Genomic DNA, 14957 nt, shown 5'->3' on the forward strand with positions numbered 1-14957 from the left:
TTCTTATGTGTAAAGGAATGTTATCCTCAGCTTTAATTCAGAGTTTGCTTATGCAATAGCAAGATGAACATCACAGGAGATGAATATATCACACCCACGATGAGCAACAGTGCAATGGAAAATGCTGTCCCAAAATGTCCTCCAGTGTCTGTTCATTTTTGAATCATTTGCCTTCATTTTTCTACAGATGTATTTGCACAATTTTTATAGGAAACCATGAGGCTCACATGAAAATTGAGTTAATTTTCTGTATTTTCATGCTCTTAGTATCTGATCAAATAACACAACCTCAAACCACTAAATACAAAACCATCTCCTCTACAGAAATTTCTCTTATCCATATGCCCATCTCCTCTCACGCCTGAACAGAGACCACAATAAAGATTACAGAAGACTGCATATACTCCAATTTCCTCAAGTATACGAGCACAAAATACTTGTGCCCACAAAGAGTGCATCTCTCAGCCTGCCTGCTTTATACCACATCATACCACCGTAACTAAACAGATACAAGAAAAGCCAATGTATTTAAATTGATGCAAAGGCCCTACTGTTCAATCACTAACTCACTTAACCTCGGTGTTTCCTTAAGTCTATATCAACTGGTGGAAAGTAGATGCTGCGAATATCTTTTTCTCTACAACATCTCTGTTTTGACACTCCGCTTCTATAATGGAGAGAAGATGGCAAAGAATAACAGCAGCAGACCTTTTTTCCTCATCTTTCCTTTTCAAAAGCATCATTCCTCATTTTCATCTTATAGTTTGCATGTAAGCTAGTACAGAGATCTGATCTTCAAAAGCAGGGATATGCTGTTCCTGCACTCTCTCTTCTTTGCCCACAACGGGTTCCACTGGAAGCTGCCATGCTCAAGAGAAGTGTGGGTTTTGCTGCTACACTGGAATAATTCAGTACGGTGAAATCAACTATATAATTTGAATAAAAAAAAATAATTAAAAAAAAAAAACAGGTGACTTTTGCTCATTGAAGAACTTTTCCAAAATTTAAGAAGGCTTAAAGACTATTCTCTCCGCTTCTGTTGTATGTAAAGAGAGGTGCCTGGGATTGCTCTGAGCAAAACAAATCTATTTCTCCCCATTTTCCATAGAGTGACATCTAATTGTAAATTACAGAAGTCATTTTTTAATCTTATGATATGGAAGACATGAATGAAAGCTGGTGTTTAGTCCAAACCTAAGGAAGATTTCTAACAACACAGAATGTAAGTTTTTAATAGTCCAATTGAAGACCAGTGAGAACTTCAGTCATCCAGAATCTCTGTATTCTATGTGTGACCAAACAGTGGGAATGAAAAGTAATTTTGAATGTTAAAGCACAGTTTTCACAGACTGGAGCAGTACTTTTTCTTTATTCTAAAAAAGGGATTGAGTCCTTCTTATATGCTACAGTATCTGATGTCCAGCTCTTCAATGGCACTCTAGCATTATGTGCTATAGAAATCAGTAGCAGTAGGTAACTAAGTATAGGGTTTACACCCATTTCTTTGATGAGTTAATACTGATTTGAAAAGAGCTCAAGTTCAAGGAAATATAACTCACAAAAGCTAGAAAATAAAAGATTATTAAAACATTCTACTACATGTAACTTCTAAAAACTTTTTTAAAAAATGAAAGTTATTTAGTATTTATTGTACTTATGTAAGCTTTCAAGCGATTCTTTTTATTCAAGTTACTCTCAAACATTCTGTATGCATAGTAATAATAATTAAATCAGGAATAACTCCTATTCAACTATTTGATTATGGTGCCACAGGAACTCTTCTCTAAACTTTACTCCAGTATTTCTACTTGAAAATTAATGCTTTTGTCTGCATCTATATCACCAAGTAAGATCACCAAATTTACTTCTAATGACTTGACATTATAGGTTTTAGAAGACTGATTGTGCTTTGCACCAGCTTACAACTAGGTAAAGCCACCACACAAACACATATGCATCATTCATAGGGATAACTGCCTGGTGTTGTCTTGGAAAGAGAATGTGTACATCAAATATGACTTAGTTGCTTGATACCATCAGCCACGGTCATTGATTACTGAGCAAGAAAAGGCAAAGCCATGGCAGGACTCCTCTGCCAGGAACAAAATTTCAGTACCTGTATTTCCCAGAGTTCAGTGACTGCTCTCCTTCCCAGCCCTTTCATGGATCCCTTCCTCCCTACAACATCTGAAAGAATCTAAATAAAAATGTCTTTCCGAGAACTAAATGGTCTTTTCATACTGAAGCGAACAATGTTTAATACTCAGCTCCTGCAACTAGGGACAACTCTGTAAGGAGTAAACCAACAGATTTCCACTTCCATCCACTTTTTAGTGTCTGCTTTGAGTGGATAATTTGAAGAAAAGATGTGGGCCAGATCTCAGCTACAATGGTCAGAGGAAAACAGTTCTTCAGCTTTGCATCACTGCAAAAGTTCTACGTAGGAGAAAAAAAAACCCTGAAGATATTAAGCTGTACTCCAATGTTTACATTTTTTCATTTAAAGAACACATTTTATTTAATAATAGTTTATAAAGCTTCTTGCAATAGAATGAAACTTCTCTGTTAATTTATATTAATATATCGCCTTTATTTTTTACTAAGAAAGGAGGCACTAACACGTTCTGTTAATCGAATGTTCTTTTGCTTACCTAAGCATTCACATGCCCTTTGCAGCATTTCTAAAGCTTCCACTTGATCCACAATGATTGCATCAGCTAAACCAAAGGAATCCTATCCCATGACTCAAAACTTCGCACAGTATTAAAAGACAGGTTGCATCACATGATTTGAATATAATTATTTGCCAGACTATTTATGAAGTGCCCACAGCTCTGTCAAACCAATTAATCCCACGTCAGCCGTTCTCAGGGTGACAACAAAGATGATGTCAATGAGGCTCTGGACAACAAACTCATCTGGGTCATAAAAGCTGTTGTAGCCAGTTGCAACAATTATCTAGACAGTCCCTTCAGTTAAAAGTAAGATGTAGGATAAAATCTTAAGAAATTTCTGGAACACATAGAAGAACTTCATGTGCAAAGAATCACTTCATATTTCAGAAATTCTACTTTTTCTGTATATTTGTAAAGCATATATATCTCTCTCTAATATATCATATATATGTCTATATCTCTAATATATCATGCATATATTCCTAATCAAGCAGTTATGAACATGGAGCTCTTCCGTTAAACAAGCTTTTCCCCCCCATGTTTATTTGCTAGCTTACAGCAATAAGTATAAAAAGGGAACATTGACTAATGTTCTTGGTGAGCAACATGATACTGTAATAAGAAATAAAATGTAACAGAAGTCACAGAAATAAATGAATATTCAGTAGGGAATGTGGAAGCATGTATGCTTGAAAAAATAAACATAAAAAGAGACAACAAATATCACTTTAAAAAGTGTGGCACATGGTTTGTAACATTTTACTTTATAACACATGTTCAATTATCTCCACTTATGGTGGGGTTTTTTTGTCAGATATTTTAGTATTAAGGAAATGTTTTCACAAGATTTTTACAGCTTGATTACAGAAGGAGATGTCTAAATTCACAACTGAATTTGAACAAGCAGCCGTTTCAGTAACTGATTAAGTGTATGCAAATAAAGAATGAGATTTTAACATGCATTAAGTTGACTATAACATACTATTGGGAAATAGCTTTTGCAACAACCAGCTAAGATACAGAAAACTGTGATTTCTTTCCAATATCAGGAGTTCACAGAAATTATATGCATTATTGTAGTTTCTAAAACATTTTATATGGAAGGATCTTTATACGTTCCTCTTCTGAGTTCTCTCTGCTAGTAAGAGGTAAAGAGAACAAAATATCAGAAATCATCTCAAGAGAGTAGTATTTCTTTGCTCCATTCCAGAGGAACAGAACTCCTCTGCATCAGTAGGAAAGAATCTCCTACTATGCGAGCAGGCTGGGAGGGCACAAGGAGTTGGGAGGGGACACAGCCAGGACAGCTGACCCCACCTGACCAAAGGGCTATTTCCATGCCATGTGACGCCACGCTTAGTATATAGAAATGGGGGAAGAAGGAGGAAGGGAGGGATGTTTGGAGTTAGGGCATTTGTCTTCCCAAGTAACAGTTACATGTGATGGAGCCCGGCTTTCCTGGGGATGGCTGAACGCCTGCCTGCCCATGGGAAGCGGTGAATGAATTCCTTGTTTGGCTTTGCTTGCGTGCACAGCTTTTGCTCTACCTGTTATACTGTCATTATCTCAACCCATGAGTTTTTTCTAACTTTTACTCTTCCAATTCTCTCCCCAATCCAAACTCAGGGGGGGAGTGAGGGGGCGAGCAGCTGCATGGCTCAAGTTGCTAGCTGGGGTTAAACCATGACAATATGAAAAGCCAATGGTAACAGATCTAGAGATTCAGGTACTACAGAATTCTCTTCACAGTTCCATTCCTCTGAATTTAGTTTTCTAAATCACTGGGTGTTTTTTTACAATTTTACTCCTCGAGTTAAAAAAAAACACCACCCAAACCCACCAAAACACCAACTCATTTATACTAATGTGTTCCCAGTGGGTGCTTTTTCCTAACTTATGTTATCTAGTACTTGATTCACATCCAATTCAAATGTTCCGAGCACTTAAACTAATTATAGTCACAATTCCAACCATTTTAAAATCAAAACTGTCTTAAAAACCATGATAGATAATGAAATGTGGTAACAATCTCAAACTGCCATGATTCTTCAGAGACTTATTTTCATTTCATGATCCTCAACTCAGAGCATGCTAAAGGTTACATGTGCTGGCCCAAAGATTCAATTTTTTACATAATTCATTTTTCTCTGATTTTCAGATGACATTTGAAAAAAAAAAAAACAACCACAACACAAAACCAACATCACACACTTCCTTATTCTAGTCAGATGACTGACAGTCCCTTTAATAATTCCACTCACACTCTCCTTCCTGTTTATATCTGTTAAATATCTATATAACTTTATGAACGACATAGGTGTTTCTTTAACTAAGGCATGCATATTTAACTCACTTAATCTTTTCTCATAAATTATTTCCTTACTCTCTAAATAACTATTCATGCACTTTTCTAAACTCACTCCCAATTTCCCTAATAAGCATCAATCTTGAAATGTTGATAGATAAAGAACAACTCTGTCTTGTTGGAATTGACTTCTTGTAAATTACAGGAAGATAGCAAGAATTGAATGTATGGTTCTTAAGGAATAAATACAATGCCTCAAAATTTTGCTCACAATATCAGTCTGTATTAATTTGTATTCACTTGTGAACGTGAACACTTATATTGAAAAGGGATGGCATGCCAAATACTCAGTGGAATGATATATGCTGGAAAGAACAGTATTAACACTTTTCTCATTTTTAAGTTATTCATTCATAAAACAGAACTAGTATACACACAGAGAAAAAGGAATAATCATATACGTGCACTTAGAAAGTTAAAAATATGATACAAAGTAGTGGAGACAGATTCACCTTGGAATAAAAACTGAGTGTGCCACATGCAACAAAATAAAGCAGAATTTGTAGAAAGAGCTTCCATACTCATATGTGCTTAAGGTAACTAGCAAAGGTAACAATACCTGTGAAAATGTGACGGAACAGGCAAATAATCAACCCGGTCAGTTTGTACCCTGTCTGTTAAGGCAAACTACCCTATTACAGGAGAAAATCCTGTGCATTGTATATCCTCAGTAAAATCTTACGTCAAGTCCATAACTTGTTGCTTTGTAAGTGCTCAAAATTCCAAATAGATCCAGGACTTCTTGTCTAAAATGTAAGCTAGAAAGTGCAATAATTTATATTTTCTCATAAAAAAATATCATACAAGAATGAAAGAGAATACCGCAGGTCTCGCAGCATGAAACAGCTGTTATTTTACAGAGAGAAAACATGAGAGCTAGATGAGGCACTGAATTTTAGTCATATATCTGTATGGTTCAAAGCACTGTTTTGGAGCACAGATGCCACAATTAATAAAAATGCATGAGATTTTATTCAGACGATGACAAATAAGAAATGCTGAACTCTCACTTTCAGATACTATTATGCAGTCAATGTATGCAGCCTGGAGTCAGGTATGGAAATTCTTCTTGATGGAGATATGACTGAAGTATTACAATTCATACTAAAATGCAAGCAACTACACTGCCGTTTAAGAAAAAGGGAGAAAGAATAAAGGAGAAAGACTAAATTTTAAAATGCTTATCATTTTTTAAGTGAAGAAAACTCAAAACTGTATTGTAGGAGCAATCTTACTCTAGCAAGTTTATTAATACAATTAACCCTAAGAGCTCTCACTCAGAAGAAAAGGCTTTAAACATAGCCACTCACTTTGTATCCCAGCATTTCTTTTATACAATTAAGTTTCTCAAAAATTCTGCACAGCAGCACATGTTCTATTGCACCAAAGTCTAATTCAGACATAACTGACTCTAGCTTGTCAGACATCTTGCCATGTTAGTAGACCTTCGGATTCAACATGCCTTGCGTGTGTATGCATGTATTCTCCTAAGTGCACGTCATCTACATGATACATTTTCCTTATATTGGTGGGTTTGCCTCTAGGAACCTCAAATAAACTATTCAGTATCTATGCCCTTTGGAGGTAATACTGCATATAAAGAACTACACGTTTTACTGTCTTTTAGTATTTTTCTTACACTCTTGTCAATAAAGTTACATAACATCCTATCAGATTAAGACATCAAGATGGTAAAACAATGAAATATGGAGAGGTTCACTGAGTGTCTTTATAACAAGAAAGTCTTGTTAGCAGACTCAGGAGAATGATGGTATTCTCTTCTGCCATTTCAATGTGGTGTCTGAGTCATTTGTAGTCCATTAACAACGGCCGGTGTCTCAGCAGGGGTAAACCACAGTGAATGAAGATTCTAAGTGCTAAGCACCTGTTATTTCCAGTTATTTCCAAATGTCAGTTATTTCCAAATAGTGAAGTAACTAATGAATTTTGTCCTTTTTTTTGATCATGCATGTAAGAACATACATTCTCAAATGTTTTGAAGTTAGTAATATTTTTTTTCTAAAGTGACTAAACTCTGATCTGCATTTAGGGATTCAAAATGCAAATGAAAAATTTTACAGTAGAAAATTATGCTATAACTGATTAAGCTAATTCAACTAGAGGCATGCATTTGAAATTATATAGTTGTTCCTAATAATCAGAGCAAATGCTAATGTGATCAGTCACAAAAGTGATGCAATCAGAGCACCCTGTTCACAAAAGTCACTTTGTTCCCTCTAAGATTTCATTCTCCTCTTTCAAAAATCTTGGAATGAGAGTGACCCACTTCCAAACTTCAGAAGTGGAGACACCTCCATGCCAGCTTATAATAGATCAGTTATTCACTGACCTGGACTGTTCCGAGAAAGGTCTTTTTCTCTTCCTTGGCTAGAGAAGTAGCTGTCAGAAGGATATAGTTAAACAGAAGTTTTATAAATTTATACTACTCTTGACTCCCCATTGAAGCTCATATACTAATTTCTTCAGTATACATTGTGGTTAAACAGTTGATAGCTGCAATACTTATTTCAGATTTGGGAAAGACAGGATTAAATTCTTCAGAAAGATCCGGGATCAAATGCTGTAGTGTAGCCAGAAAAATGTTAAATTTGGGGGGCAGCTGAAATCATGAAGACCCTTTCTACCCACTTGTTTCTGCCCCGTTTACCACCTGGTGATCATCTCTGAGAAGCACTGATTGACTTGCAGATTCTGAAAACTAAAATAAAACTCACGTGATTCAGCTGGAACAGATTAAGAACAATACGCAGAATTTCACTAAATATGTAGCAGTTTGCCTCAGCAATAGTCATTTTGTAGGATGCTTTGAAGCAATTTTAAATGCAAGTTACTACTGCACACAAGATTCTATACAATCTTTTTTTTTCCCCTCTCCTGTTAAGATAGTCCTTTAGTAGCTTTAGACAGCCAAACTTCTTTTTTCAAAATTTACTGCGGTGAAAAGATGTGTGTTGTTCTGTTAAAAATTTTCATTTCAATTGACTCTGGGACTTAAAAGATGTGACAGCTGAAGTAACAAAAGATGTGAAACTGAGGTCTAAATTTGCTACAAATTCCCTTAAGGTTCAGGGACATGTTTATCAGGTTATGCGTATCTCTGTGAGAGAATACTTTCCCATAACCATAATCGTACCAAAATTATCGAAGATCAGGAGACAGGTGACAGCGCTCTCTAATGAACATGTGAAAGCCAGCAACTGCAACACTAACACAAAAAAGACCGAGTCACAGAATCAAGCCTCACAAAATTTGTGTGTGATTTGATGTATTTACTCCATGGAAGGCTAAAACTATATTAGATAAGTAAATCCCCATCTGATTAAGAACATAGAGTTAAAATCAACATAAATCATGGATCAATTGTAATTATGAATGCAGAGCTATCTTCTATAATACCATGGTTTGTCCAGGTATCTGTCCTCTAATTGATGTAGTTCTCTCTTCCTCTTAGATGAAAGAGGTCTAAACGTCCCTGGTGATCAGAAACAAAGGATCATCTTTGTGCATGTTGTTTATGCCAACCGAGATATTTATTTGTTGGATGATCCCCCACCAGCAGTTAATGCATGTGTTGGAAAGCATATTTTTGAACAATGCATAAAAGAGACCCTTAAAGGAAAAAAACAATGCTGTTGGTAATGCATGAACTACAGGAGGTAAATAGAGGGGCTTTTTCTTTCACTTATGAATAATGTGGTGTACGATGTGTATACGCATTTTTACAAAATAGTAATGATTCTTCAAACAATATATGCAAGTAAGTATCAGAAGGACACCACTTTCTTTTTAGAAATAGAACAGAAAATGAGCAATACATCTGAGCATTACTGTAGGTGCATTTGGGGTAGAAAAGAGGGAATAATAGGTAAAGACGAAGTGATTAAGTTTTCAAGGGAAGAGAGACATATTTTTGTGGCAAATCCACTAAGAAGATCAGTAACAAGATAATGTCGACACTAAAAAGTAATTTTAAACTTCACACTTAGTATCTATTGAGACGAAGAACAGAGCTTACAATTTCTGCCAGTCTCATCTCAAAAAAAAGACCCATCAGCATGGCTTTACATTTGTTTCTCTTGATTTTGAGGTTTTTTTGTGGCCTTAAGGACTGGAAACATGTTGTTTGGTTGTTTATTAAGAGCATGTCCCTTTCAGGAAATTAAAAAACAATTAGCTGATGTATAAATGGCTAAACGCCCAACTGTTTTGAAAGGTAAATCATTAAATAAAAATAAACTTCTGGGTTCCCCCCCCAAACTATCTATCTCCTATCAACAAAGTAAAATACGGACTCTAAATGAGAGCAAATATTTACTAGTTGCATCACCTCTGTGGGTTCTGCCCGCTGACCATTCCAGAACAGGTTAAGCAAAGGCTTAAGCTAGTTGTCTTCATAGAAAGCTGTTCTCTTTTGAACTTGTAGACTACCTTGACCTGATTCCTCCTTTGCCCTCAACACGATCCTGGACTCTGAAATTCCTACAGCCTCAATGAACAGGCAGACCCATACTTCTGTTTCATGTAATTCACTTCTCCCATGGCAAAAAAAACCCTACAAGTCTTTATCTGGGACCGATATTATTTTAACATTTCCATTAATGACACAGATAGTGGGATTGAGTTTACCCATTTAAATGCCATGTTATGTAATTCCTGAACTAATTGTAGTTTCTGAATATTTAGTAATCCTCAATAGATTTCCTTCCCATGAACTTGTCCAGTCTACCTTTGAAACCATGTAAAGCATCCACAGTAAGTTTTACAGATCTACTGCATATGCACAAAGAACCATGACCCTTAGCTCAGTCTGCTGCATCTTAGGGATCCCAGTTATCATATTAGACACTGACCACTTAATTCCTACCCATCCTCTTCATTTCACTCTTATCTTTGCAGATCTCTGTTACATCATCCCATAGCAATTTTCATTATAGCTTGAAGGTTCATTTCACAGATGACAAATCACTTTTTAATCGATAAAAATTCTATCCTCCTAGTTCAATTCAGAAAAAAAGGGGGGGGCAGGGAGAAACGCATTCATAACTATTTATTCATGGAACAAAATTTGGGTTTTGCATTTCTTTTCATAGACATTTTGTTTTGTCAAGGATGAGAAGGGAAAAATGGAATATCAATACAGTCTTGTATGCAGACCTAAAAGCTACTCATTCTTAGTAAGTGTATATAATTTATCACCATTTGTTAGTCATTCACTACAAAACTGGAAGGAGTAATTGCCATACAGCAGCATTTAGCAAAACCAAGGATTCTAGACATGAATAAGTACATTAGACAAAATGTTCCTATGAAATAACTAACACAAAGGGTCTTTTTGTCTGCTTATTGTGCTAAAACATGCTTAATATTGGCTGATGCTAGCACAAAAATGACCACATCTAGTCCTACAAAATCTGTATTGCAGCTCCTATAAACCAATTTGTTCAAGAAGAGGACAATCAGGAGTTCTTTCATGCAAAACTAAGGTGCACAGTATCAAACTGAGTTATGCTTTGCTTCAGCTAAATATCCCTGCTTTAACTTTATTGAAATGTGACAAATGTACTACATTAAAGAATGTATTTTTCAAAAAATAAAACTTAATAAACTCTTGAAAGATTTATAAACTAAAAATGCAGATTGCTTCTTTTTTTCTGCTCAAAAAGAAATATTTTAGTAGAGAAAATCATTAAAATAAACAAACAAAAAAAAGGAATGCTGTATAGCCAGAGTGATGATAAAGCAGCTAACACTTGGATCTCACCAGGATTTTGGACTTACCAAAATCGGGAACATTGTGGTCCTTAAGTGCTTCGCCATAAGAAATCAGCAGCTGAACTTAGATATGCTGGGGACATTTCCAGGCTATTAAAATATTAGGTTTACTGGCAACTGCAATCTAGAATTATTAGGGTTTTTTGTTGTTGCTTTATAGATTTACCAATAAAATTTCATTCTGCTGATCATTTTCTAAAAAAAGGACTGAGACCCACTGAAATTTTTACGTGCATTACAAATTTTTAGAATCCCTGCTGGATTTATGCCCAGTGTGTGTTGTTGACTGAATGATGGTTATTTTTAAAAGGTTCCAATTCCTTATGCAGTGTCCAGTCATTCCTCTTTATAAACACAAAAACCATCTCTCAGTCATTAATTTAATGCATGATCTGTGAGTGACTTTTCATGAAACATATACGCACAGGAATAATTTTGCTTAATATGAATCTGTCCCTTTGGCATGCTTCCAATAAATGTCAAGCCAGGTATTGCCCTGTATATGAACTAAGTTTTGATGGTTTAATTAAAATTTCATTTGGGCAGCATTTACATTAATGTCACTAAGTAAAAAACAATTATACTTAAAAATATAAGTATGTATATATATATATATATATATACACTGGACGCTGGATACTGCGTCCAGTTCTGGGCTCCCCAGTTCAAGGAGGACAGGGATCTGCTGGAGAGGGTCCAGCAACGGGCTACAAAGATGATTAGGGGATTGGAACATCTCTCATATGAGGAAAGGCTTAGGGACTTGGGTCTCTTTAGTCTAGAGAAAAGAAGATTGAGGGGGGATCTTATACTTACAAATACTTAAAGGGAGGATGCCAGGGGGATGGGAGCAGTCTTTTTCCAGTGGTGCTCAGTGATAGGACTAGGGGTAATGGGCACAAGCTTGAACATAGGAAGTTCCATCTTAACATGAGGAGGAACTTCTTTACCTTGAGGGTAGTGGAGCACTGGAACAGGCTGCCCAGAGAGGTTGTGGATTCTCCCACTCTGGAGACATTCAAAACCCGCCTGGATGCTGTCCTGTGCAATCTGTTGTAGGTGACCCTGCTCTGGCGGGGGGGTTGGACTAGATGATCTCCAGAGGTCCCTTCCAACCCTAACTATTGTGATTCTGTGATACTCTCCATTCTCACTTTTGTAAACAGAAGCTCTGCACATATGAAGAATAAAAACCAAGTAAGGATTAGGCAATAATGTCTTTGCTGAGAAGCTACCCAGCACATTGGATAAATGTCGTGTTAAATTACTCCTACTCCCTCACTGTGGTCTTATGTTCCATTTCTAGGTTTCACTTCGTGTGTTTCATAGTAGTCTTGTATGCTGATGATTGGCTTTTCAGCCTTCAGTAAGTGGTGGCTGAGTTCCTGGGTAGAGCAAGACTCAGAGGTATGTGCACAAGTATATCAATAATATTCTAGTTAATTTCTGATTCTTAGAGGGATAATTGTAGGTATCTGAAGTATATGAGCAACAGAGCTCAAATTTCGCATATTTGTAATATATTGACTACTAGAGAACTATGACATAATACCCTGTTGCTCTTCTCAAATCCTACTGCAGATTAACCTTTTATTCATCTTAATTTATCTCCATCTCAGTAACTGCACATCTTCTATTGTCTTCATCAACCTTATTTCACAATAACCAGTGTTGTTATTACAGTCCCTACATCAATCAAACCAAAATTAGAATTAAAACCCACTAGTTTTAAGAAATATTTCATGCACTTGCAACACTTTAACTCCTTTTTCCAAAGAAGGCAAGTAAGAATTCTGACTTCTATCTTAACTGTAAATACTTTGAATCGAACAAGTGTGGATTTTAGAAAACACCTACAGCTTTAACTATGCAAAATTCTTAACTCAAGGTATTAATATTGTATCCTGGGCTGCATCAAAAGAAGCATGGCCAGCACGGCAAGGGAGGTGATTCTCCCCCTCTAATCCGGTCTGGTGAAACCCCAGCTGGAGTCCTGCATCCAGTTCTGGAGCACTCAGCACAAGAAGGACATGGACCTGCTGAAGCTGGTCCAGAGGAGGGCCACAAAAAGATCAGAGGGCTGACACACCTCTCCTACGAGGAAAGGCTGAGAGAGTTGGGGTTATTCAGCCTGGAGAAGAGAAGGCTCTGGGGAGACATTATTGTGGCCTTTCAGTACTTAAAGGAGGCTTAGAAGAATGATGGGAACAGACTTTTTAGTAGGGCCTCCTGTTGCAATAGGACAAGGGACAATGGTTTTAAACTAAAAGAGGGTAGATTCAGACTAGATAAAAGGAAGAAATTTTTTACAACGAGGGTGGTGAAACACTGAAACAAGCTACTCAGAGAAGTGGTAGATGCCCCATCCCTGGAAAAATTCAAGGTCAGGTTGGACAGGGCTCTGAGCAACCTGATCCAGTTGAAGACGTCCCTGGTCACTGTAGGGGGGTTGGACTAGATGACCTTTGAAGATCCCTTTGAACCTAAACTATTCTATGATTCTATATAGCTCAACAGATGCAAGGAGGGTGCATGGAACTTTAAATAGATTGCTTCTAGATGAAGAGAGGTAGCAGCAAGAAATACATCACAGCCATCTGAATCTGGTTACAATAACATGGAGCTCAGACACATCTTTAAAAACTCAAGAGAATTATCCTCCATAACTTAACTTTATACTTTCTCTGAAAAAACTTCACTCTGTTTAGTGGAGAAAATGCTACAAGTTTCCAAGCTATCCAGAAACCTAAAACAAAAGTCTGAAAGCACAAAAAAAGGAAAGTTGACAGGTATATGAAATGAAAAGTGGGGTATTAAAAGAAGAAAGTATGATTTGGGTCAAAATGCAGTTTTGAGATGGTGAAACTAAACACTAAAAATTTATAGAGAGTACTTAACTACTACATCAATAAAGTTGTTACAAATATTTCATAACTCAACACAATAAAAATGTGGCATGTGTGATATGCAAGAGCCTTGTATAAAGCCTATAGATCCAAGGATTTTCCTACATGAAGTAGAATAAGGATTTACTACGCATGAGATATCTTAGGACCGCTTTATACAGCACCAGTCTTCCTCAGACCCATTTTCCAATTTAAAAAGGGGGGGGGAGATAAAGCAGTATAGAAGAGGTACCTTCTAGTTCAGCTGCCCTGTCTTTTTCTACTCCTATCTATCATCCTATCAGTGAAGATTTACACCTGTATTTTTTAAAGGAAGACTACAACATTTTGGACAACAAACCAAAACAAAACCTGTTGTGCTGGAAAGTATCTCAGACAACCCTAGAACATACTTTTATCTATTAGTCTATGGAATCAGCACGGTGACTGCGATCATACTAAGCATCATTAAAGGGTTACTTTTTTTTTTTTCACAAAGGCAAGATTAAAGTCTCCTTCTATGTTACCTGATCATTTATTTTATAATGTAAAGGAACTACCTTGTTCTTTACAGTTAGTAGAGAATACCTATTTAATATTTATCTAGACTTCCTTAACAATTGAAGGAGAAAACCAGCAACTTAAGTGAGATTCATCCCTTCCTGAGATAACATGCCTGAAACCTATCAGATGGACAGTCTTCTAGAAGTCTGCACTTATTTTCCACTTATTGTAAAAAGAGCTTAGATAACAGGCTTGGATGCAGACATCTACGTTAATGGTACCTGAAGCAGGTGTTATGAATCTCAGTCTTTTCCATCAGGTTTTCTATTATATTGCAAGAAGTACCACCTATAAAAACTTCTTAATCAGTTAACCTTCAAAAATGTCTAAACCCCTCTGACAAGTAAAAACTATCATTCTGTGGAACCTAAAAAGACCTGAGTGGAGGTAGTAGGTTTTGTTATGAAATCATCATATCTTTGATACGCTGACTATCATGCATTTGTTTTTTCTTTACTTATGAAAACAACAGAAAGACTTTAAGACTGCAAGAAATTTATTTTACTTTAAAAAGCACTACTTTCACAAGCTGCTTTATAAATGCTGATATTGTAAAAGCTGTAACAGAATTGTTTGCTACTCCTATAATTTTAATCTTAGCCAAGATTAAAGCTATTGTATACATAAACTAATTACAGTAAAAGACAAAGACTATGATCTGATTGTGCTCTTTCC

This window comes from Charadrius vociferus, unplaced genomic scaffold (assembly GCF_000708025.1).
Source record: "Charadrius vociferus isolate BGI_N301 unplaced genomic scaffold, ASM70802v2 scaffold475, whole genome shotgun sequence".
In the NCBI taxonomy this organism is placed as follows: domain Eukaryota; kingdom Metazoa; phylum Chordata; class Aves; order Charadriiformes; family Charadriidae; genus Charadrius; species Charadrius vociferus.